General features: G+C 37.0%; 1 long non-coding RNA gene across 2 annotated transcripts; it reads left to right on the top strand.

Annotated features, from left to right (window-relative positions):
• The first annotated feature begins 5,846 nt into the window (after positions 1-5,846).
• On the top strand, positions 5,847-21,726 carry LOC140847798 (uncharacterized). 2 transcript variants are annotated; one of them, XR_012127995.1, is made up of 5 exons: positions 5,847-6,043; positions 6,878-7,017; positions 18,782-18,964; positions 19,570-19,923; positions 21,611-21,726. It is a non-coding gene; the product is annotated as an uncharacterized lncRNA (long non-coding RNA). The 2 variants fall into 2 exon arrangements; XR_012127994.1 differs by lacking the exons at positions 18,782-18,964; positions 19,570-19,923; positions 21,611-21,726 and adding an exon at positions 14,785-15,082.
• The last annotated feature ends 5,775 nt before the right edge of the window (positions 21,727-27,501 follow it).

Raw genomic sequence — 27,501 nt, 5'->3', positions numbered from 1 at the left:
GAAAAGATGAAATTAAAATGATCATTTTGATGCACTTTAACTAGCAGTATGCATATGTAAATGTTTACAGGTCCTTAGTTAGAGCTGGGAAAATGACAGTAAAAGGGGCAACTAGCCAACATCGCCCAAAACAATGATTTAGGAAATACTTGGGCCATGTTTTCAAAAAAGTTAAAAATCCAGATAATAGTTTAGATGATTTCGATAAAGTTAGTGGTGAAATAATGTGTTAGTTTCAATTACTGAGTATCATTTATATTAATAATCTTCCACTTAGTTCTAGAGTGCCAGCTCGTATAGAAAGCAATTCTTAAAAAGTGCCTCTGTACCCATCATACTGATTCTTGCAGATTCCTTCTGTGGAAAAAGAACAAGCAAGTGTATCAGAATTGAGATTCTAATGGTTGGGTAATTACAGAGAAGAGTGGGTGTTCAGTTTGGATAGAAGGAAGAGAAAGGTTCCAAGAAAGATTCCCCAGGCAAAGGTGGAAACCCATTCCCAGCCCTCAGTGGGAAGCTGGTAAATGGAGTTTTGATCATATGAGACAGCATGGTTTCATCCTGGGCACCTCTGTGAGGGCCCAGCTCTAATTTGAGCATTTATAGAGGTCATAGCCTTTGGAATTTATTATCTTAAAGAAGCAGTTATTTCAATAAGATTGTGGCCTTTGAGAAGTCATTACTGAGGCTGTGCTTCAGTTTCCTTCTGCATCAACAGAGGCACCTACCTTACAGGCATTTCCATCAGAGAGGAATGTTTGCATATAAAAGGAGATAATGCACTGGAAGAAAGTTTGTGCATTAAAAAGAGGGAGATGTTAGAGAGGTTATTATATTTTCTTGCTTCAGAGGGTCATCACATTGGTGTGCTGTCAATGCATGGAGTCTTCTTACAATGCATGGGTTTGAGTAATACACTCATACACTCAATGATTTAATTTACAAAGTTGAAAGGGCAAGGCAGGGGAAAACATCATGAACACTGTAGGATGATGAAATCCACAGTAAGGCAATACCAGTGGCGTGGAGAGAAAGATACATTTGTGAATGAATTTACTTGGGCTGTAGTTTATGTACAAATATGGCAGGGCAGAGTTTTTGGGGTTCAGAAAGCAGGAATGAGCGCTGTTCTGGCCCTTGCTTGCTGTCCTGAATCTCTGCACTCCTCTGCTGGGCTCAGTTACAAGGTGCTGTTTGCTTCCCCCATGCCCATTCAGCACTCTGCTTGCCCTGAGCCTCTTTGCCCAGCACTGGATGGGTGGATTAAAACTGGAATGGGAGGTAAGAAGACTGGGCTTATTTATTCAATTTGGATTTAACAGTAATAAAGGTGACATTCTACTTTAAGTCTCAGCTACTTGCTGCTCATTTCCAATTTGGCAGAAATGAATTGAGGATGTGTGTGTGTGATTAATTCCTCTAAACCTCTGACAGAGAGGACGAGCATCTCTGGATAAAATAGGAGAAAATACAGGAAAAAATAACCGCAGAAAAAAATACTGTGAGAAGGCAGAGAATGAAACTGGTAAAAAGAGTTTGTGAGCCAAACAAAGTGATGTAGAAGACAAAGAAGAAGCAAACCTGCCATTTCTGGAGTTGCAAACAGATATGAACCTATTCTAAAAGACAGAAACTTTGAACATTCCAGAAACACTGCATCTTAGGCCTGATCATCATTATAATTCAAACTCATTATGTAAAATTTACAATTCATTATTTCCATCCTAAGCCCATGCATGTCTCCTGTTGTATTTCTGTCTGGTTTCTGGGACGACAGTTTGTAACTAGCTCAGAATGGACAGGGTCTTTATGAGGTACCTGGAGTCCAAACGTGACACTCATATTACCTCATCTCACACCTGCCTTATCCCTCCTGTATATTTTACCAAAATTTTCATCAAGAGATGACAGCAATGGTTCCATTCCCTAAGCCTCCAGCAAAATGTAATCAAGTGGCTCCTGGACTTCTCAGGTCTTACCCTGAGTCTTTCCCAGAACTTTTCAATTTTACTCAGCACAACAAAGCCCTCAACTGGCCAAATCCAACTTTGCTAGAAAACAATCCTGCAATTACCTGTTACCACTCAAGCATGCTCCTTGGGTGGTGGTAATTGTGTGTGTATGTGTGTGTGCGTGTGTGTGTGTGTGTGCAAGTATGCTCATCACAATATTTCTCCATTAAAAATGTATCTCTTGAGAAGGAAGGAAGACACGTCGACTGTTAACAAAAATAAGATTCCTTTCTGTGTCTTCACACCCAAAGCAATTATCTCAGTCATTTTCAACTCTTTTGTCTCTCTTCCATGTTCAGATACCAAATCCGGGCATCAAAAATCCTTAGTAGACATCCGAGTCACACCCAAGTCCGAGTATCCACTATCAGACTGTGGTATTCACTACCAAATACTCTTTAATAATGCCCCGATCAAATACACAGACACTCATTGGCTGGGCATGTGGTACTTTGGGACCAAGCTCTTCCATTTACAGCCTCAGCCCCCGTGCCTTCCCACCACGTTTAAGCATGTTGTTTTCCTGAGCCCGTTATCTGTGCACGCTGCTCTGTCCCGTTTAACTAATGAACTCCTATCCATTCATACGTATCAAACCAATTATCTTCTCTGAGAAGCCTTCCCTGACTACCAGCCTCTTCTCCTTGCCTTTATGCAACCTCTCAACCCAGACCTTCATAGAATCACCAACTTCCTACTTTGCATTCCCACAGCCTCCTGCCTATCCCTCTATTGTAGCACTCATCATCTGTACCTAGTGTTCTTTATGCATTACAGTCCTGGTGTTTTTCTTAATTTCATTGCACTTTTTAAAACAGATTGAAAAACATGAATTCAATTTGACCTGTTGCATCTGTTTCCTCCAATATATCTTTTCCCTTTTCATGTTAGTTGTTTTTTGTTTGTTCTTTTGATGTTTTTAAAAGGCATACCAGATTTTTAAGTTAATTCACCACTTATTTTCCTATATGATTGTTTTTAAATGTAAAATTTTTCCCATCCAGATATTTGATAAATATTACTTTTAATATTATCTAGATTTTTGGTTTGATTTCCTAAATTTAGCTTTTTAATTTGTATGGCATTTATCTAGCACATGATGTGACACAGGATCTAATAATATATTTGCCTAAAAGCTAACCAATAGTCCTAAAATCACTTATTGAATAAATGTTTTTTCTTTATACTGCTTTTTATGGCTTTGTATTATATGTTAAGTTCTTATATCTGGCAGCAAATCATATAGGAAAGTAATTGGTAAGTGAAACATATTTTCTTGGACAATCTAATCAGTTTCTTTTGAAAAAGAAAAGGAATAGCTCAAACTGAGAAAGTAAAAATCCACCTGGCTGTTCATCAGGCTGGTATAGCTAGCTGCAAAATGAACAGGAAATCCTTATTTCTTCCAAGGGCACGCAACAGCTGAAGTGTCCCAATATCCATCTTTTTTGGGTGACTACTGCTTTCTTACTCCTTGGAAGATCTTGTTCTCTAAAATCACAGAGTATCAGAAAATTTGATTTTTAAAATTATATCAGTAAGATGGAAACATCCTATTCTTAGTTGGAGGTTCTAACTCACTTTGACATGGAGAAACAGCCCTGATTTACATCTCAGGAGCACAGCTTCAGACAAGGCTTTTCTGAATATGGCATTCCACATTTATTCATGGAAACAAACCCCGGGTTCATTTTGCGGTCCAAGTCTCATGTTGATTCCTTTACTCCCAGCCCTGCTATCAAAACGTGGCCTTACTATTGCTCTATTGAGCAGTCTCCATTTTTACAATAAGTCATTAAGCCTGATTGTGGAACTATAATTTTTGTCCTTGATGGTCTTGGACTGATTGGATTGGACACAGTCTTCTATTCTTGTGTCAGTGAAAAACTCTTAATTATTATAATTTAACAATATGGTTATTTTTCATTGTTAACTAAAGGTTTTCCAATTTTTTTGGTCTTTCGGCCCTCTTGTACACTCTTAAAAATCATTTGAGGGCACCAAAGAGATTTGTGTCTTATCGTTTGGTATTTACCATAATAGAAAAAAAACTGAGATGCATAAAAAATATATTTCTTTTAAAGTTAATTTTAAAACACTGGTAAATTCAGTACATGTTAACATAAATAATATTTTTATGAGATGTAACTATAGTTTCCAAAACAATAGAAATCTAGGAGGAGAAAGAGTATTATTTATATTGTTGCAAATTTCTCTAATGTCTGACATAACAAAACATATCTGGTTCTGCATTCACTGTTGTGATATCACATATCACATAGCCACTGGAAAACTTCACTGTGTACTTGTGAGAAAATGGAAATCATAAAAGAAATGAAAAGAAAAGTCTTACTATTATTATGAAAGCAATTTAGATGCTGTGAATGTCTTGACAGGGCTTCTGGGACCCCAGATGCTCCTCCCAACGACAGCCTGAGAACTGGTCTTAGCTATTCCAGCTTCTTTAGATTCTCAGATGAATTCTAGAATATTTTTTGTATTATAATTGGGAAGTAGTACTTATGTATTTAAAATCTTTTCTTCTCACTTAAGGGTAGATATCCTGTCTCTCTAGTTAATAAAACATTTTATAAATAATTTCTCAATAGTCTTGCATTTTTCTTTTCGTATCTCCCACATTTGTTATTTTTTATCACTTAGTTATTTCATGCTTTGTTTTTATTGTGAATGGAAGTAATTTTTCACATTGTACTTTAATTGGTTATTGTTGGCCTATTTTATTTTGTATGTGGTTCCTTGGCTAATCTTCATTCTTATGTTAATAAATTTGATATGATGTTTTTTAAAGAAACAACTTAAAATTTTGTGCCTGTTTACATAATGTTGGTATTGATACAGACATTCTCAAGATTCTGAGAAAAATACAATGTTCAATGTCTAGATTTCGAAGATATTTTACGTGTAAGGATCTAGAACATGCTAAATGCCTTTTGGCCTCAATTCAAATGATTGTTGTTTTTCTTAAGACAGATGCATTGATTAGGACTAGATAACCTCTGGTCTTTTCTAAAAGTCCTTAGATAACATCATGAACACCAGACCCATTTAGATTATTAACAGAATCAAAGAACATTTTGGTTATGGTTCTCACCTTCTGAAGCAGAGAGCTAACTATAGCCATAATGTCCTTTGAGGCTGTTTAGGGGAATCCGGCCAGCGTGGACCTACCAGTGAGCCCTGTTAGGAGACTGGACAGGACTCCTAGGCAGGAAACCCACTACAGGGCTGGTGGTGAACAGGCATCCTCCTGAGGCCAGGGGTTCCTGCCTTGACTTCAGCCTGAGCCCCAACTTCCTTAAGCCGCCAAAGGGAACTGGATTCTGGGGCGTCTCATAGTCACCTCCCTCTCGGGGCTGAAACCGCTGCTGATTTTCGGGCTCGGGGCCTTCGGGCCACGAAGTGATGTCCTCGAGGTCTGGGGGAGTTCTTGGGGAGGGGACAACGAGCAGTACAAGGAGGTGACTTTCTTCCAGGACACTGGGCCCGCCCGCAACGGCTGCAGGGATCCGGGGGCGCGCCAGAGTGGGCGCCAGGCCAGGGAGGGCGCCCGAGTCCCGGGACCCCGCCCAGGGCCCCGCGGGGACCGGGCGCGGCTAGCGCGGCCTCCCCTCGGCTCACGGGCTGAGGGAGGGACGCTCCCCCTCTGCCTGGAGGGGGCGGACGGCAGGCGCGGTCCTCGGGACTCCCTGGGCCGGGTCGCCGCCGCCGGCTCCTCCCGCCCGCCGTCGGCCCGCCCCTGGGGGGCGGCCCCGTCCCACCCCGCTGGCCGCCCGGAGGGCAGTGAGCGGGCGCCCGCTTCCGGCCCAGGTAGGCTGCGGGCGGGCCGCGCCCGGGCTCCGAGAGCGGGAGGCTTCCGCGCCCAGCCGCCCCGAGACCGGCCGGGGACGGTGAACCGTGCGGGGACGGCGCCCCGGGTCCCGGCGGGCTCCCGGAGGACCTGTGGCCTGTGGCCTGCGCCGCTGCAGGTCCACCCAGGGGAGCCCGCTTCGGGGTGATTTCTGTAGGAGCAGGTCGGTGGAGCTGGGGTCCCCGCAACTCCAGACGTATGCAAACTTTTCTTTTTAAGGGAAAAGTTGAGACAAGAACGTTGTGGTCCCTGTGGAGACCGAGAAATCCTTCCAGAAACCATGTCATTTCAATTTGCTCACCGCCGGCGCTGTTCTGTTGGCCAGTAGTTTCTGCATGCACTTCGCTGTAATTTTCGTACAAGAAAATGTTTAATTTTTATGTTTTATAAGTTACTTATACAATTTTTCTATTTTGTAAGTAATTTGTTATTATTATGAATGTAATTGGACGTAAGATTTGAGATAGCCGCTATAATGGACAGTAACATTAAAAAATACATGTATTTTTGAAAACCAAAGAGTTCTTGTGTCCTCTGCGGCAGGTGCGTGGTCTGGGGGGGCCGGGGAGGCCGGCGCGACCCCGTATCCTTGAGGCAGTGTTCCCTTTTTCAGTTACCCAGTGGCTGCTCTCAACCTCAGTTTACGTTTAGAAATTGAGTTCTACTGAGTAGAGCTTCCATAAGTTTAGGAAAATAGAAATTACTTTGTGGGAAATCCTTGAATAAATAATTTATTCAGAAAAAAAAAACCCCAAAGGGTTTTTTTTTGTTTATGCGGTTTTCTTGGTGATTGTAGGTGCTCTTAAAGCCTCTGAAGTTCATTTGTAATTTACATTGACTCAGTAACTAACTTGAGAGGTGCTTTATGCCAGTACAGGAAATGAGGTGCTTTGTATTCCTTATTAACTGTGAAAAAATGCTAAAACTGAGGAATACATTATAGTCCTGTCATCCTACCTCAGTGTTTCTAAGTTCAACTTCTAATTTCTTTCTCCAGGTTCTGGATGCCTCTCCCTGAAGCACTGTGACTTTTTTTGTTGTGTGGTACAGGCCCAGGGTCGCAGCTGCAGCCTGGACACTTATTCTAAGTCCTGATGTCTGAGCATTATTATGCATTGTTTTCAAGCCTTGGTAAAGGTATGTGATAAAGTTATCAAGTTTTCTGAATTTACTGCAGCCTAGGGGCCAAGGCTTGACAGGTAAATGAGGGTACATGTTATTTATGACATACTGATGTTCTTATTACATTATAAAAGATAATTGTTTTCCAATGGGAAAAATTAAAGATGTATAAGATTTCAAAGATAACTTGTTCTGTATGAATATATTGATGTGATATCTAGCATGTGAAAAATCACTCTCATTTGTCTTAGTCCTTTTTTTATTATTGGGAACCAAAAAGTGCAAAGTAAAAGATTCAGTTTGCTGATTTTTACACCAGCTTAGTGTATCATTTGCAGAGATTTTGGTCACATCACGTAAGTGGATAACATTACCCTGTGCTTCCTTTACAACTATAACTTTATAGCCTGATTTTTTGTGCAAATATTCTTTGAAAAATAACTTTTCTTTGAAATCCAAAATATTTGAATACCCATTAGTTGCTACTAATAGTTTGAGAAATAAATATTTAAAAGTCAAAGTATATCTTAGATTCTATAAATGTTAATTATATAAAGTTTGATGGAAAATGTTTTATCATTTTAATAATTTCTCCAATGTTAGTGCTCTAAACTATTTCCAACTTTTTGTTTGTTTGTTTGTTTAATCTTTACAAACAAGGATACCTGCATTAGTTTTTTGCCTGGATTACATATACTTTGTAATTACATGTAACTTGAAAGATTGTATCTAACAAGCTCCCTTTTCTTGCTAATAGAAAACAAACTCAGCTGTCCGTTAGAGGGCAAATAGAAGAATGGGGCAAATAGGCTTTCAAACTTAATTCACAGAGACCCTTTACCACTCTGGGGAGTCAGCAACTTCAAATTGGGAAGCAGTGCTCTTTTGAACTGAAATCATCTATCATTAAACATCAAATTTCTACCATGGACTTTGACATGGTTTGTTTCTTGACTGTACCATTTACCAGCATTATGACCTGAAGAACTCTCTTTGATCCTCAGTCTTTTTTTCTGAAAGTGAGGGCTACACGTAATGCCTTTCTGAGGGCTTCTATGAGCATTTAAGGTTACTGATATAATGCATGTGAAACTCTGGTACCTGTTCTATGATAAACAGTCAGAAAATGTTATTCATTTTTTTTGTTGCCTAAAACCTCTCCATATGGATAGGTCTATGTTTATTGGCTATTTCTTAACAAAGAACAACAAGAAAAAAATCATGTAGATGTCATAGGCTGATACTGATGAAGGCTGAATTTGGCCTTCAGATGTTTATTTGTGTCAGCTTAGTGCTTTACAATTGTTTACAAATGTTTTGAACTTAGTAACTTTTGAATAAATTCCCAGAATCCTAGCTTCCCCTGAAAAACAAGAGGACTGGCAAGGCAGGGCTCGAAGCTGCTGGCAGCTGAAGCCAGGATGTGGTTGCCCACTTCGGAGGCGGCATACATGCTCCTCTTTGCCACAGTACCTCCACTCGCTGCTTTTACCTTATCCAGACCTGCTGCGCTCATGTATTTCACCTCCTGTGCCCCTGCAGACCTTTCAGTTTGTGATTTCTGACTCAGACGATGTACCTTACTAATTTGAACAGGAGTTATGTGACCAAAACTATAACCTGACTTCCATCCTTTAAAAAGGAGGAAAGTAATCCTGTATGACAGTTAATGAAGCATTTCTTCCTAAAACTCATTGGACACAATATCAACTCTGAGAATTAGTTCTGACATGCATTATTATTCCAGTTTACAGCTGTGGACATTGAAGCTTGTAGGTTTGTACTAAAGCTTAAAATTTCTGATAAAGATTTTTGAATTCTCATTAATACCACTTTTTAAGTATGGAGAAATTTTCTAGGAAATGATAGCTTTTCTTTTGGTTCTAGTATTTATTTTAAGCAAGTACTTTTATCTCCATAATTACAAAGTAAGAAAATTAGTGGTAGAAAATAGAATACATGTGTAGAAAGACAAAGTAGACCTTTTTTCTCCTCTCTACAAAACATTTTTGAGCAAATCAAAAGGAACAAAACATTGATTATGGCTCATTTAAAACACCGTGCATGTAACTAGACAAAGTCTGTTTTAAACCATATTTATTGCCTGTGTTAGGGGTAAGCTGAAAAGGATATGTGTCTAGCTCATCTGGTCTGTAGTTACATTGCATCAGAGATTTCTTTGAGTCTGTGTTTTAGAGTTCTGTGGGAAAAGAGATAACCAGCACTTGTTTGGTAATTCATCCTGGTGTCTCCAGAAGGTGGTTTTATATAGCAAACTCACTTTTTCACAAGCTTCTTTAAACCAGGAAGGCTTAATTTTATTACTTCATAATCAAACCAGGAAAGTAATTGATATAATACATTAAAATCGGAAATAGTTCATTTGTGGGTATAGTAACTCTATGTGATCCTGAAGGTATGTGAGTATGTATGAAGGAAGTTCAAACCAGCCATGCAGAGTGGGAGAAGCCCCCGGGCAAAGATAACAGGAGGTCCTGCAGCAGAAAAGGGTTTTCAGTGTCCCAAGACCTATCAGAAGGCAGTTGAGGCTGAAGTCACTGTGAGTGGTAAAAAAGAATGGAGGATGAGTTTAGGGAGGTCAGAAAGGGCCAGCTTTGATTCAGGGTCTGCAGGACATAGTAAGAATGTGGATTTTGAAGAATATTTAACAGGAAAATAATTTCATCTGATTTCTGTGTTGAGATCATTCTGGCTGCTCTGTGCAGAGATAAGTTCTATAGTGAACCAGTTCAACATTTCAGGATGTCTCCCACATCACAGGCAGGCACGCCTTTTGAATTTAACATAAACCTTATGTGATGCGGTTTGAACAGCTTGACAGAAGTGGGTGCCTAAAGGGAAGGATCTTCCAATAATGTTCTACAGTAAACAAATGATGAATGTTTTTGAAAGTGAGAATCACAATATTAAAATATTTCTTGATTTCGAGTAAAGCCATCTGTTACTTTCTCTGTGTGTTTTATATGAAAGGCAAATTGCATTTTCATTGAGAAATGGTATTCTCTATGTATTTTCAAAAGTTTACAATCTGATTGACATTTGTGTTATATTAGAAAGGAAGATGTGCTTGTGTTCATTTATGAGGCAGTAATCCCTAAATTGGATTTCTAGCCCCTTTTCACTGATAAATTTGGTTATTATATCTAAAAGATTAAAAGATACTTGGAGAGAATGATTTTCTGCTGTAAATTTATGTACTCTCCTTAGATATTATGTGAATTAAGAATTGTTAGGAGATAAGAGTATGAAGGCGCATTAATGCAAACATTGTGAGAAAAGTAATTTTCATTTTTCTGTTATTTTCTTTCGCTAATATTACTTCTGAGAAATTGTCCATTTAATATCAGTTTTAAAGTTTATTGATAAAAAGTTATGTTATCTTTTTCATCTCTACTGTAATTTGTCAGTCTCTTCATCCTTAATATTGCTCATCTCTACCTTCTCTCTTGTTTTTTATTTCTTGATTAGTCTTGACAGATGTTTGTCTATTATAAAAAATTCTCTTTGCAGAGCTGTTGTATTAGTTTCCTATCATCTTTTTTCTCTATAATGTCTTCCTTTAATTTCTACTCTTACCTTCCTTTTTTCTCTACTCTTTGGTTTTATTCTATAATTGTCTCATTTTTAGTATTTCTTCCTTTCTAATACAAAATTTGAGGCTAATGTTTTCCTAAATGTGCTGCTTTAGCTGTATCCCATAAACTTTCATGAGTAGTATTCCCATTATTATTTAGGTCAAAGTCTATTTTAAAATTGTGAGTATATTTCCTCTTTGGCTCCTGAATTGCTTAGTAGTGCCTTTTAAAGTATCTAATTGCATGGATTTTTAAAAAAAATCTTGTAATTGATTTCTTACTTAATTATATTGCAGTCATATGTGCTTATGAAAAATATTTATCCATTTGTAGATATAGGCTATCGTGTATCCCAGGATATCCATTAAATTCTCCTTGTTAATCATGTTGTTTTAATTTTACTTATCATTAAGAACTTTTTTGTCCACTTGATCCAAAAATCACTGAGAAAGTCTTTTAAAATCTCCTTCTAACATTGTGATTTTCTCTATTTTTCTTTATATTTCTTTCAGTTCTTATTTTATGTATTTTGGGGCTCTGTATTGAGCTTTTATATTTTCTTGCAAAATCAAATCTTTTGATTATTATGTAATGAACCTTTTTACCTCTAATAAATATTTTTGCCTTAAAGTATATTTTATCTGATGTTAATCTAGTGATACTCACTTTCTTTTGTTGAGTATTTATATATACCACTATTTTACTTCCATTCTATTACCGACTGTGTGATTCTCTTGCAAACAGCCTATAGCTATTAGTTTCTGTCTTTTCTCTAGTAAGTTTGGTCCATTTACAATAATTGTGATTACTGGTAAACTTATAATTATTTCTACTGTTTTCTCATACTTTCTATTTCTCCTGCTTTTCCTGTGCTTCCTTTATTCTCCTTTTCTGAGGTTTTTGATTGAATGAGTTTGTTATCATCAGTTTTTCTCCTCTAATTTTTTGGAAGCTATACAGGTATTTTGAGGTTCTAGGGTATAATATATATTTTCTTTGTCAATCTACCTAAAGACTGATCAATTTTGTTTCTCTCTCTGAAGAATCAACTCTTGGTTTTGTTGATTATTCCTTATTGTTTTTCTGTTCTGTATTTATCTCTGCTCTAATCTTTATTATTTCTTTCCTTTTGTTATCTTTGGGTTTAATTTGTTCCTTTTATTCTAATTCTAGTTCTAGGATATAAAGTTAGGTCATGGGTTTGAGATTTTTCCTTCTAAAAATATCTTTTTATTTATTTATTTATTTATTGGAATAAAGTTGATATGCAATATTATATTCGTTTCAAATGTACAACATAGTGAATCAATAATTATCTACATTACTAACTGCTCATCACAAGTGTAGTTACTCCCATTACCATACCAAGATTTTACAACATTATTGGTTATATTCTCTATATTTCCATTCCTATGACTAATTTATTTTATTTTATTTTTTGATCTATTTGTATCAGAGGGTTTTACTTATTTATTTTTCCCAGTATATTTTTATTGAATTATAGTTGGTATACAACATAATATTGGTTTAGAGTATACAGCATAGGGAGTAAACAATTATATACATTACTAAGTGCTCAACACAATGAATTAGTTAGCATCTGTTAACATAAAGCTTTTACAACTATAAATTTGCCTCTTGGCACTGCTTTTGTTACATCCCATAAATTTTACTATGCTGTATTTTTGTTTGTTGCCAGATATGTTCTAATTTTCCATGTGATTTTTTTGTATGATGAATCAGTTGTTTAGTTGTATGCTGTTTAATATCCACATATTTGTGGATTTTCTACTGATGTAAGTCCTAAAGGAAGTGAGGGAGTAAGCTGCGTAGATACCTGGAGGAAAAGCAATCCAGGCAGAAGGAAGAGCCAGTTTGGGAGATAATCCCTGCTGTGTTTTAGAATGAGTAGAAAGGTAGTTTGGTTATTTTAGTAAAAAAGAATTAAGTGCAGGTTTACAAAAGCAATCAGAATAATTTGTTGAGATAAATGTTAATATGCTGAAGTAAGATTCATTGTATTATGGTCTTTTTTCTATCACAAAAGAACCCCAGCAATTCAATATATAATAAATCAATTCAAAGAGATGATTCTTCATTTTTAAAATGTAGCTTTATAAGTACCTTTTCAGAATTATGGTAAATATGTATATCAAAATACAGTAATATGCATGAAAAACAGTTTTTTAGCTTACCTAATCATATAATTAAAAACTTAATTGTGTGTTTTAGTTTTATGAGGGACAGAATTACTTTTTATTCCATGAGTGTGAAAGGACTAGAAAAAATGTGAACATTCATTGCTATGTAAAATGCAGTCTACTACAATCATGAAATAATCAGTTGTTTACTAACTGTGACATTTTACTTTATTCTTAAAGAATAAAAAGCTATGTAGTGGAAAGAATAGTTTAGGAGTCAGAAGACTTGCTTCTATTCTAATTCTTGAAGTTCTTTAATGTTTAATTTGGAGGAAGTCATTTTACATTTCATTTTATTTACTCATTGGGAGTTTTGTTTGTTTTAAATGAGATTCGACTAGGTGTATTCTGTTTCCAAAATGCCTGTGCTTTTGTCATTCTGTGATTATTGTTTTATAATGTGTTACAGTAATGCACTGCCTTAATTATATGTCATACTGCAAACTTTTAAAGAGGAAATTGTATTTTGGACAAACTCCTGTTCATGTTTAATGTTCAGCTCCAATGCTGCCTATTTTATATATCTTTTCATGATCACTTAAGATTAGTTGTTTCTTCATCTGGGCTTCTATGGTACTTTATACCTATTTCCATTTCTCTTTCATAATATATTGCAGCTACATATTTATCTATCCTTGAGTTGCCTATTTTGGAATTCTCACAGCTTTAAAATACTTTTCATGTATTTGGTGTCTAGTCATTTTTTAACTGGATTCTCATGCCTGTATATTGAAAGGCCAGTAGTTAATACACCAGAAATTAAAATTGTGTTCAATAACATTGCCATTTGAAAGGTAACATTCTACATAATGAATGTTTCTCCTAGTTGAAAACTCCTATTTCAGGCATTTAACAAGATTTAATTTGGTCTTTTGGTCTAACTTTCACATTACATGGATGGCATAAATGCTTATTTGCATGACTCAAGTAGACAGATGTAAGAAGTAGTTATCTTGTCATTGATTATGAAATCACTAAAGTGGATGATTACTACTGATTACCTCCTACTTGTCCCTTTGCATTTTGGATCAAAGGCACATATTTCATAAAGATTAAGTCTTCCAAGGACTATTCATAAGTGTGTTTTTACATAGGAATGTAATTTTTAGCAGGCATTCATAGCCATTTACTGCATGGTGTGCCTGTAAGTATGATGAATCAGAGTATGATCCTTATTTTGTTTAGATTTTCAAATTCCTTTCATCTAATCACCTAATCTAATCTTTATTTCTCCCCTCATTTAAAAATAGTTTTTAAAGAACCATACTGATGCATCTATTCAACAGCTACATATTTAATATCTACTACTTGCCAGACACAGAGTTAGGCATTATTAGATTTGAAATTGAACAGATAGATATAGATAAGGTCTCTGTTGTCAGAATTAAAAGGTAAAGAAACATTTGCCCATTTAGCCAGCATTTACTAATTGCATACTGTGTGCTAGACATTGTTCTGGAAATTGTGGACACAGTAGTAAAAATAACTAAGTCAATATACCCTCTTGTAGCTTACATTCTAATGGAGAAATAACTATGTGGGGAAGGTTGGTCAGGAATGGCCTTCCCAAGAAAGTGATGTTTGTGCTAAGATCTGAAGGCTGCCATAGGACAACAGGAGAAGACTAGTTGAGGCCAAACAGTGGTTACCAAAGATAGATAATGAGAACGGATTCATGTTTGATGCACATTGTTTTGTAGTTTTCGAAATGAGAAGATTAAGGAATTTTTTTTAATAATAACATAATTTTTAAATTAAGGATTAAGAGCATTTTGCAAAGAAAATCTCCCATAAAGAAGCACTCTGTTAATTTTACTTCAAAAATAAAAGCATCTGTAATTTTCTTTTTATATCTACTACTATTGCTATTTTTTTAAATGCGAAAAAGTACTTTTATCTGTTTTGAATTAATTATTAGTTTCCTAGTCTTTAAAAACTGGGAATAATTCTACCTTCTCCTTGTTCTTGAATTAAATGAAATACAGTGGAGTGGGTGAGAAGAGAAGGGACCCAAAATGACTGCAATTGAAATCAATCCAGTGGAATTTGTTCAACAACCATTCTGTGGAAAGGTCGCCATGTGCCAGGTACTGAGCTGGGTGGCATCTGTCCCTGGTCTTAAGGTAGGGAGGAAAATGGATGAGGAAGCAAACCACAATATATTGTAGAAAGTACTGTATTACAAATATGTATAAAGCACTGGGGTTCCAGCTAGTAAAGCACTGAATGAGGGAATGAGGGGCTAAAGGTAGAGTCAAGGAAATTTACAGAGGGAGTAATAATGGTGCTGTGTTTTCAAGGAATAATAGCCAGATGGACAAGGGGTTGGTATGTCAGGCAGAAGAATGAGAGGATATACCATGACATAGAGAGTGAAGGGCGTATGCACTGAGACAATAGCAAATATCAGGCTGGTGTAGCCTGGTCCTGGATTTCATGGAGAAGTGATTGGGTATCTAATCAGAAAAGTAGTTGGAGCCCTTATCACATGCTGAAGGCTATTTTATGACCTGCTGAGAAGTTTAAATTTGTAGCTATCGGCAGTGGGAAATCATCAGAGTTGGGTGTTTTTTTTTTGACCATTTTAAGGTGTATAATTCAATTTTATTTAGTACATTGTGCAGCCATTCCAACTATTTCCAAAAGAAAACTTTGGACTCATTAAGCAGTCACTCCCTATTCCTCCCTCCTTGTTTTCTGTCTCTATAGCTTGGCCTATTCTGGTTATTTCTATGAATAGAACCATACAGTACATTGCCTTTTCTGTCTGGCTTCTTTCACTTAATGTGTGTTCATGGTTCATCCATATTATAGCATATGCCAGCACATCTTTTCTTTTGATGGCCAAATAATGTTCCATTATACAGGCACACCATATTTTGTTTATCCAGTTATCAGTTGATGGACATGTGGGTTGTATCCACCTTTTGCTAATATGAATAGTGCTGCTACGAACATTCATGAAGATTTAGTTTGAGTATGTTTTCACTCTTCTGGATATATTCCTAGGAGTGGAACTGCTGGGACATTTGGTAATTCTATGTTTAACTTATTGAGGAATACATCAGACAGATCTTTAATCGAAGAAAAAGCATGATAAGATTTTAGTTTAGAAAGATAAATGTACTGAATAGATATTTAAGAAAGAAGATCGTACAGAGCTCCTCAAAGATCCACCAAATAGCTATTCATTTGCTCCTTCCTACATTCCCTTCTTTCCTGCCTGCTCTCTCCTTTTTTCTTTTCAAACCTACAAATTGAAATACAATCTGGTGGTCCAAATATATGTCCACCCACATACCTTGGGACTCTAAACCATCTTCTGAGGCGTCTGTGCTAAAATTCTGCTGGTTCAGCCCATATGCACTGGTTCAGATTGTTTTCTTGCTTTGAAATTCCTGCTCTAGAGAAGTATCTTTAGATACTTTAATAAATATTAATGCTTCAATAAATAGGTCTCTTGGTTTCAAATGAGAGGTCCTAGAGGAGCACAACTGTTCCATCAGGAAACCTGAGGTGCACTGGAGTGGTTGGTCTCGAACATTCCTGCCAAGATGATTGGGCTCCACGTGAACACCCACCCGTTCCCTCCACCCCACTCCTCCAAACACAGGATCATTCGCGGCCAAACAACCGCTTCCTCGGGTGGCCTCCCGGGTTTCTCATTTTGAAAGCAAACAATTCACAGAATTTCAAGGACATTCAAGCCCAACACAGACATGAATAAAGCATTGCTTGGTTTCTCAAATGTTGAATATTTGCCTCTATCAGCACATCAGGACATAGGCAATAGCAGAGGGATTCACTCATTCTCTTTCTCAAAGTTGTCATGGTGACAGATGCGCTTGGAAGTTGTAGTGATGGTCACTCAGTTATCAGTCAAGGGATCGGGATGAAATGTGTTGCTCCTGTTGTTATTTTCTGAGGCAGCCCTTTGACCAGCAAAGCTTCCTTGGCATCAATAGTTATCTGCCAGAAGGGCCTTTCAGGATGGGGTGTGATGTCCCGGTCGATGCCCAGGAAGTAGCACTTCCTCCAGAGGCCCGAGTAGGTGGCGAAGAGCGGCCGGCCGCCCTCGGCGTCCAGCCCGCCGAGCCCCAGCAGCGAGCGCCAGGCCTCGGCGTCGGCGCGCCCGGAGCCGCCCGGCAGCCGCCGGCGCCCCAGGGGGGGGCGCGTCCCGCAGCGGCAGGTGCGACAGCGGCAGCAGGCGGTTCTTCTGGTCCGGCGGGTCGGCGCCGGCGCGGCTGCGCTCGCAGCTCTCCTTGTGGCGCCGGGGGTCGGTCTCGCACCAGTGGTCGGTGAAGATGGCCGCGACCAGCAGCCCCAGGGAGCAGAGGCCGAGGCCGAGGCTGAGCGCGGTGACGAGCGCCCGCGGCCCCATGGCTTCCCGCCCCTCCGCAGCCGCCGCTGGGCTCGCGCGCCGCCGCCAGACACTGAAGATTAAGGAATTTATCATGGATTTTATTTTTTAATTATTAAGTGAGGGCATCAGTTGGGAAGTTTTGTGGGAGAGGGCGGGCAAGCAATGAGAGAACAATTTGGAGAGAGAGGTCACTGTGAGGCAGTCACTCCAGAGAGAAGCAGGTATGCAAACCAGGGACATGCAGTGGGACTGCTGGGCAGTGTTGAGGGTCTACTTGTTAATCGTGAGTTTGAAGGGAAACTAGTCAACCTGGTTGTGTGGTTTTTCCAGCTACGTCACAGGTGTAGAGAAGATGTAAGGTTTAACCAGAGTTGGGGTTTTTTTACTCCAGGAGACTGGCCCTGGAGAGAGAGCAGAACAAGAGTGTTGATGAATTATGAAACAAAATTCAAAAAGTAGAATTTAGAGTGGGGAAGCAGAAAATGAAGAAGAATGGAGGCTGAGGAAAGTTGATGGATATAAAGAAAGTGAGGAATCCATCCATGGATTGGAGGCATGGATACTGCAGTGGCACTCTGTTCTCATTTTCTGGTGTGACTATATGCCCAGCACGGGGCACAGTGCTTGAAATAATTAGGAGAATATGGCCAATGAGGTCAGATGACTTTAAAAAGGAAATTTTGCACAGAACCTGAAACAACTTCCCAGATTTCTTGATTTCCGAGTAGTGCTTTTAACCTTTTACATCCTTGCTATATTGCATTTAGCCATTTGTATGAAATTACTAAAAAAAGGAACGGCTCCCAGAACTTCTGGTGGCCATCACATCATTTTCTGGTATGATATAAGCAGTATGGAGATGGGCGTTCAACCCAAATGGGCTTGAGAGTGGTCCCATTTGGAGGAAGTCCTGTCTAAGCTGGAGTTTTGAAAGATAAGAAGGAGTTAGAAGATTGCTAAGAAACCACAGGCAGAAATGGGAGGGAATAGTGTATACAGAGATCCTCAGGCAAGAAAGAAATGACCTGAAGGATCCCAGGTGGCTGGTTCAGAGTGTCTGAGAGAAGAAATGTTGAGATACAAGACTAGGAAATTAATAAGGGCCATATTTTAAAGGACCTAGTAGGTTATGTTAAAAGAAATTCCATCCCCAAAGCAATGCATGGGCTCAGTGTTGGGTTTTGCCTAGAGCAGGACTGTAAGACGCAATCACTTTAACGTGTGTGGGATTTGCTTTGATGAAGAAGTTGAATTTTACCATTTCTAAGGTGCATTCTAAAATTCTTTGATTCATTATATTAACACCTAAATGTAAAGCATTACATCAAAATGAGTTAAATATGGTCCTCATTTTAATCTGAAAAGAATTTTAATAGCAATTAATATGGGACTATAATAAACATAAAAATAAAGCCCTACGTAGAAAGTCTTATTAAACTTATATTCGTCTGTTTGCCAAAAGAATGGAAATTAAAATTTCCTGTGACTCTGAGTACATTTGGTTACTGCTGTGTATCTTCTTCCATCATATCAGTGAAAATATTAGGTAATTTCCTATGAGTTTGTATACCATTTAATATCCCTGATCAAATGTAGATGAAACTACTTTTTGTCTCCAGTGATTTAGACTTTTGAGATGCTTCCATTAATTGGGAAAATGATCATCTTTGATAAGTTCCCTGATCCTTCGGATACATGGGAAATCACCGAAACCATTGGCAAAGGAATTTACGGAAAGTTTTTAAAGTGTTGAACAAGAAAATGGCCAAAAAGCAGCAGTCAAAATTCTGCATCCAATTCATGTAAGTCACATTACTTTTTTTCCCCACTAATTAACTTTGTTTTTATCTGTATTGAATAGTTAAAAAGTCTGTAGGCATATTATCTTGATTTATTTGTTACAGTGTCAGTTGTCAGTTAGAACCTGAAGAAAATGTAAAAAGAAAGTCTACTTAGTTTTTCCTCATTTATCTGCTTAACATCTATTATGGGGCCAATAAATACTTGATAAGTGAATAAATATAAAATACAAATAATTACATAAATATAGCTCTCAACAGCTCAAGTTGATTTAATATGATTTTAGATTTCAAAAATTGTAAAATACAGTCACATGGGTCTATAAGTATTCCTCAAATGTCATTTTGACCAGACCTTTTCTTCTTGCCTTTATTTAGGTTTCAGGTAGAATTTCTCTCAAGCTAAGTCAGAAATGATTTTTAAAAATTAAATATCTTTCAGAGAAGGGATGTTAATGTTCAGGTTTGCTTAAATGTTTCTAAAGCAGAAATGGTGTATAATCAGGGTAAAGTTCCTTGTGACAAACTGGATTTCAGGTTTAGTCCTCATGGCCTATTTGTAAGTGATGCTCCAATGGAATCTTGCTTTGATTTTTTTGGAATAGCAGTTGTGATAAGGGATCCTACGAAGCCTTGCCTTTGCCTTGAAGAGCATGAGGAGATTGACAAGATTCTTTTCTGGGGATGAAAGCTGGCCATTTGGAAGCATTTTCAGCTCCTGGGAAGAAAGTGGCTCCCCCATGGCACACTGTGAACCAGAATGACTCAGCCATCACATAATCCCCCAACGTCTATGGAGAGAACCTTCTCCAGTTACTTGATGGTTGCACATGATGGGGCTGTGGTTTGACGAAGTGATGTCATATGTGTGGTGAGGACACGGAGTCCTAGACCTTGTCACAGCTCTTACATGAACAAACATACAACAGTGCAGAACGTCCTGGGCCTCTGTTCACCTTAAGGTTGCTCTTTATTTTTCGATAGTTTATTTCTACTAAACCCATTATAACCACAGTGCTTCATGTATTTTGAGCAGAGAGGGAGAGTGGGGGTTTATTCTTAAGTAATAATTTAGGTACACTGGAGGAAAAAAAACGAGAAATACTATGCTCAGGTTAACTGATACTGAAGGTCTTCATATTCCCCTGTGGAAAGTTCTAACCATTTAAACTGAGAGAAGAGAGACACAAATAAGCTGCATCAAAGTGACTGTACCTCCTGCCTCCAGTCTTTGTAGCTACAGGTTGAGATTCATGGTGGCAACAGAAAGGCCTTCCTCTAGATCTCAGTGTCTGGCCCCACAATTAGGGTTTCTCTCCCATTTCCCTGCTTCTTAATGGAGAAGAATGAATGGTTTACAGATTCATGAATCCACTATTCTTTCATAATGTACTCCTGTTGGTGTACTACTATCTTATAAACCATGTTTTGTTTTATTGTTTTATTGAAACATAGTGAGTTCATAACTGTAGTATGAAGTTTGTTCTATGGCTGCTTTCATTCTTTTCACAGTACATATATACCTTTCTAGGAATTATTTATTTACTCTTCATGTCCCAAGTTGAATAAAAAATATTTATAACTGTGAGATTATAATCTTAATCAAATAAGTTTAAATGCACCGAAGCATTTTACAGAATGGCTTTTTTATTAAAAGGATCCTACTATTATAAATTTTGAACTAGTAAATTTCTTTCCAAGAAAGAGATGAAATGAACAGAATTAGAAGATAGTAAGTGGGCTGCTTGTCTCGAGCCTGCCCGCACTCCCTTGTTGAGTGTGTACTTCACTTTATTAAACTATTCTTTGTTTGTAAAAAAAGAAGGTAATAAGTGGTAGACTTCGAATCTAGACCTGCATCTTTTGCTAACTAGCTCTGTGACTTTAACTTCTCTGAGCTTTAGTTCGTTCCTCTCAAATTAGAGCTCTGCTCCATAACTCTTTACAGCTCTGTGATTGCATTGTTCTGTCTTCAAACAGCGTGGACACTACATGTTACTGTAAAAACAGTTTAAGCTTTCTCTCATCTATTATTCTGTGAGTTGTTTTATGTATTGTGTTTTTCTAGAAACATGACTAAAGTGTCTATCTTGCATTTTTCTTGAAAAGATAGCAACCTCTTCTATTTCTGGTAAATGGACCTTTAGCTAACTAAAGGCTATATGCCATCTTCTATAATTTAACTCTATTTTACTTTTTTGGAAAGGTGGGAATTTATTGCTTATATGACTAGTATTTGAAAGCTTCTAAATATCCTGTATTTCAAAAACAAAATGAACCAACTAAGAGTTTTTATTTCAGACCAGTGGCTTTGCCACTGAAACAAAGTTAATACTACAAAGAAAGGAAAATCATCTGGAGTAGTTCTCCATGCATGTTTCTTTCTAATTGCATACAAAAATAATATTTTATTTATTCCTTTTTAAGTCAATGAGATTAACACAGTCAGAGATGTATTTGATTAGCAAGAAAATTGCAATCTCTCCCCATAAACAATGTTATAAGAAATTTCAATACATAATACTGAGAATAAGAAAAGCTATTAAGACCTTGCTTTGACAAAATTCTGTATTGGTAGTCTATAATAGGTTTCTTTGACATTATTCATGCTTTTCTCATAGTTCTCTTCCTATGACTTTTTGAAAATAGGACATCGATGAAGAGATTGAAGTGGAGTATAACATACTAAAAGCAATTTCTGACCACCCTAATGTTGTTAAATTTTATGGGATGAACTTTAAGAAGGATGAAATAAATGGAGATAAGCTGTGGTTGGTTCTTGAGGTAAGTGTTCTGCATGATTTTATAGTTGGATGTTTACAGTGTGGTATAGGAATGACTTAATGTTTATGTAACATTACACCATAAAGCAGTTCTAGAATGTTCCTACTGGTCACATCCTCAGTAAAATGTTGTGTCCAGTTCTGGCCTTGTCATCTTAAGACACATAAGGAAATTAAAGATAAGCCACAAAGACTATTAAATATAAAAAGAAAATATCTTCACAATAAAAGACTAAAGAAACTAAGGTTATTTCCTTTGCAGAACAAGCCTACAAGGGACTTCATTATAATATTTACTTATTCATCCATATTTTGTTCAACTAACACGTGATAGAGGCTCAGTGTCAGGTGCTAGAAAATAAGAGGAAATTAGTGTCAGTGAGACTTCATTAGACAAAAATGGTGAGCTGTGATTTTGTTTTTCTGTCTTCATTGAATACTAATGACATAAAGTACTGAACCAGGTATTTACATTTATAGGGTAAAAATATACCCTATTAGAAATGGTGTTGAATACTTAATAAGTTGTCCCCAAAGAACTGCAGAGTGTGTCTTTTCAAGTCCCAAGAGTTGGTTTGGACAATTCTAATGTAGGAGTACTAAAAAGTATCCCTCTAAGGTAGCTGCCAGCCCTAGAACAATGTGCTTTTTTTAATTTTCATTGAATATTATTATTCAAGAGATAATCTTTCATTCTAATAAAATTCGTAAGAAGTTTTAAAGGTTGCTTTTATCCAACTAAAGACTAGTAGAACCTTTATTTAACCACTGTAACAGCATATTTTATGTCTATTATGATGTTATTAGCATTTAATTCTTGTATTTCTTTCAGAATGTTCTATTGGTTTTCCTGCAGGGAAATGATAATCACTATTAATTATAATGTTTCCATACTTTATATATATATATATTTTATTATGGTTTTTAAGTGATTCTACAAGTAATGGATGATCATAGTAGAAAATACTTTAGGCTATACAAGGAACCACTTGTAACATTTTATGAATATACTTCATCCTTTTTTGTATGTTTAAAATGATCAGCAATATTATGTATGAAATTTTTTTCACTTAATATAATTCCAGATAGACAATCATTTTTATCTTTTTCAAAATAAATACATTGATATTGTTAATTAAAAGCAAATATAACCAAAAGGCTTGTACTGTAGAGCAATAATAATGTAGGTGCACCTTCTCCTGAGCAGGTGATGTACCTGGAAATGTATGGTTGAGCTCTGTTCTTTCATTTTGTAATTTGTACTCTGAAATATGGCAGGGTCCTTAAATTGTACTTCTGGAGTCCTACATCCCCCTGCTCCATTCTGGAGGTCGCCATCTGACCTCTCTGATAGCTCTCTGCTGCGCCCTTGGGTGGAATCAAGTTTCCTGGGCCTCCTGGCCTCCTCTTTGCAAGTTTGCTCTCTGTCTGGCCCATCATGTAGTAGTATGCACCATACACTCATTATCCACTGCCCTGGTGTCACCACATCTTGAGTCCCTTCCATTCAGTTTCTCTAGGGAACGAAACTTCCGTCTCTTGCCTGGGTGTGTGTGACAGAGGAGGGCCCAGGCCGGCTCCTAGATGTGGGGTAAGAAAGTGTCAGCACTTTGATTAGAGACTTCCAAAGGATCCCTTGCTTTCTGCTCCTCCTCTTCCAACTCTGCCTCCACTTTCACTATTAACTAGCTCTTCTTGGGCTGATCTGCTCAGGTGACCTCAGAGTAGCCCTCAGCTAGTACTTCAGCATGCAGCTGCCCCTGCATCGCTAAACCAGTTGTCACTAGGTTATCTGCTTTCCATACTGAAAAATTTTGTTGAAATTGCTTGTCCACTGCTCTCCTTTTTTCTTGTGGTTTATACTTTTAAAATATTCTTTTGCTATCATTTTAATGAAGATTTATAGTGAGAAGTAATAAATTTATATGTTAAATCTGCCTTTAGTTGAACCATAGAGCATTTCATAGTTGTAAAAAAGTATTTTCAAGAAGTTTTTCAAAATCTGAAACTGTGTATTAAAGTATTTTTATAGAAGTTTAAAGATTTTTAAAAATTACCAGTTGTGCTTTTTAAAAATAGGCAATGTATAATGATAGCAGAATTATTTTGATTTCTCAAGTTTAAGGTAGCTTTGTTTTTTAGTTGAATTACAACATTAAGACAAAGCAAAGCTTTTACTGATCTAAACTTAACTGCCCTAAGTAATAGTACACAAATTATGAACTTAGACTATTTTGCCTTGTTAGTGGAGAATTCTTAAAAATTTGCTTTCATGTTTGTGTTTGCATATTTGAGATGTAATGGTGTGCAAATCTTAATGTAGTCTTGAATATAAAATTTTTTATCATTATTTCCTTCAAAACTTTTTCAATAATTATTTTTTTTCCATGCAAAATCATTTACAGTTTAACATTTGAATGGAGATTCAGGTATTCTGCCTAATGGGCCTGGGCACAAGGTATAAATCTCTGTCCAGAGATTAAAATATTGAATGAGACCGATCATTGTCTTTTATGCCTGTCAAATCCCTGTTCTAATTATATTGTTATTTCTCAGTATTGTCACTTGGGATTAGGGGAGAGTTGGAAACTCTGGATTATAGTTAATGTCCTTTTGAGAGAGTAGAAAAGGTTGATTAAAATGGTTTTAGAATATCCAGTACAAGTGAAGCAGTTTCCTGATATAATGAATCAGTAGAGAATTAATATCTTCTTTGAACTTTGTCCTTCTATTTTATTATCAGGTGGAAGTATTGGAAATATTCCAAAGTGACTTGAGGAAAAAGAATATACGGTAGTTTACTAAAATAGTATTTCAGAAATCTTATGTAACTGAACTTAAAAAGTAGTGAAAGAAGAGCATAAAGAAAGCACAAAATTGGCAAACTGTATGTAAGATAATTGATTTGCATATGTAAATTAGGCTAATTACATGTACACATAAGTGGCTCAAGGTGCAATTATCTGATTTATAAACATGAATGGTGCAGGTGCTGCTTTAGAGGCTTGTTCAGAAAACTGGCTTGTGACATCAATACTTTGTTCTACAAAATGACTAATTATACTTCTTTGGTAATAAAGCCCAAATAAGTTATTTTACCCAAGGACACAAATGAGTGGCCAAAGAGAGAGGTTGTAATATTATACAGAAAGTCATTTTATCAGTGCCGGGCTTCAACATGTATCTCCACAGAGAGGGTGTCCTGGAGGGGTGATCAATCGGTGTTACACCCTGTTATTAGCTTGGCCTGTGGGGAGGCTACACCTGCTCAAACTCCTGCTCAGTGACTTTTCCCCATGAAAAATCATTTTATTTATATTTCGATCCAGAATTGAAATCCTAAGAAAAATATTTCCCCAGCTCTTGCTGGGCGGCCTGTTTTCTTTATTATTAAGTCATGATTTTTAATTATTCTTCCACTTTGATACAATTTTTCTCTTTCCTGTATTTTTCCTTCATTTTGTTATACTCTTTGATCATGAGTGCTATACAAAGCCCTGTTTAGCAAAATTTCCTTATAAATTCTCTGTATGTTCATTTTCAGACTCTATTGCCCATATTTATTAAAAGAGCGCTAGTTGCCCTCTGAAATTCTAGTCACACGCTTATAATGAAACTAATAAGAGAAGGGAAAGAAAGTTTTCTGTGGGAACTGATTTTTTTTTTTTTTACAGAATGCCTGTGGGAGTTTTATTGTCACTTACATCTTAGGTTCTCCTAGTGATATAGGCATAAGGGGAGAACTACCTTTTTTTTTTTTACTTACAAAATACTATACTTACATGATTTTTTTGAAATACCATACTTACATTAATTTCTGCTTATTGCTGCCATATTTCTTGATGACATGCTTAGTAAACTATCGATACCTCTTTTGGCTTTGCATTTTCTTTAAGTCCTAATGTGTGGTGTTGAGGGTCAGTGGCCAGGTTGGAGGGAAACCTGAGGAGGTGGGAGTTGGTTAGGTTTCTGTATGTTTATCACTGAGCTGAGAGACTTAACAGAGTCAAAATTGAATTAAATCAGTCTATTATTAAGCATTTGCCACTGAAAAAACAAGGGGAAAACAAATTTACCTGCAATTTTCCTTCTTGGTTAGATGAACAGCCACAGTGCAATCATGTAAGGAAAGCAGTCTTTGTTCCAGGGACTGTTTATGTGGGACTTCAGCCGTAAGGGAGCCAAAATTCAGAGTTCGGATATCTTTCTGTTAAGGGACCTTTTCCCTCATAATCCAGTCTTTACTGTAATTACTCCTTTCACAGTGGTCCTGCAGACTGTATTCTGTTATTTATCTGAGTTAGTCCTGATTTGTTCACTCTTTTAATAGTGACATTGCTTTCTGTCATTGCTTTCCAATTATAACAATTTCTGTCTTTAAAATTATATCCCTTCCAAGAAATCAAATACTGGAAATTACAGGTGGCACTTGGAAGCACAAAAATTAGGCAGATAGTCATAAAGGCTCTCAAATGCACATTTCAGGTAATTGAAGTGGTTTTCATAGATATAAATACTGCTTTCATCTGTCATGTGTAGTTCTGTTTTTATACTTACATCTAGTAAGATAAGATTTGTCATTAAAAAAAGAAACATAGGGTGACAGAAAGAAAATAAGTTAGAATAAGTGAATAAGTGGCTGCTATTTGTTTAGTTATTAACCCTCTGATGTTTCTGCCCTGGAGATAACATGTCCACAGAAGGGGACATGAAGCCGCTGCAGGCTTGTCTATGTGGGAGGTCGCGGAATCAGGGCAGGATTGGGAAGCCGGGCTTCTGGATTGCTCTAATAGCATAGCATTGTTCCTTCCTTCCTGTAGCTGTGCACAATTGCAGTGGAGGAGCAGACTGAGGGGATGGTTCCTTTTATGTTCATAGGGCTGAAACAACCATTCCCAGCTCTCATATAAAAGGCTGTTATTTGGTGGACTTGCAGCATAGCAGATAGCCAATTACCTAGAGTCATTTCATTTTATTTTCTGTTTAAAGGACAAGTTGGAAAACCAGGCTAAATGTACTTCCTTACACTCATCTAACCCAGGAAATATATAAATACTGTATGTCATATTTGTGAATCTTTCTTCCCTAGCCATACTTAATTCTTCTAATAGCATCAGCTCCCTGAAGAGGAGTGCAAGTATAGTATTATTTCAGGGGGAAAAAGTCAAGGGACCCGAAGTGTTTTGCTGTTTAGTGAATCAATATATTTTTACCATATACATTGAAATATTTCATGTGAGTTCCTTTTTTATCATCAATTTCTTGTTGCTAACATTATCAATGTTTATGGTGTTTTCCTAAGAATTTTAAAACCTGTTAGGGTGAGGGAACTGTTTAATATCTTGATTTAGTGGTTACATCATTGCATACAATTGCCAAAACACATCCCACTGCATACTTAAATGAGTCAATTATGTTATATGTCAATAGTGCCTTAAAATACTGCTTCCAGTTTACACATTAGAAAAGTAATGTGAAAATTATGTGTATTACAAAACTATACATTAGAAAATACCTATCAGGTGATGGTACCATTTTCATTAGTATTTTCTCAGGAAGTTTTTGGAATGCAGAATTTGGTATGTTTTATTGACATTAGGTCAAACATGTCAAACTTTGAAGAGGTACCTTCCATACCATGTGAAAAGATGGCCTTCTGTTATTGTGTGAGTGTGTGTGTGTGCACTCATGTGCATGCGCACATGCATGCATAAGGGTACAGAACATAAGTGTATTCACCCAGTTACTTATTAATTT

The sequence above is a fragment of the Manis javanica genome, chromosome 2 (assembly GCF_040802235.1).
Source record: "Manis javanica isolate MJ-LG chromosome 2, MJ_LKY, whole genome shotgun sequence".
In the NCBI taxonomy this organism is placed as follows: domain Eukaryota; kingdom Metazoa; phylum Chordata; class Mammalia; order Pholidota; family Manidae; genus Manis; species Manis javanica.
Note: the sequence above shows the minus strand (reverse complement) of the source record. Positions and strands in the feature narration are given on the sequence as shown.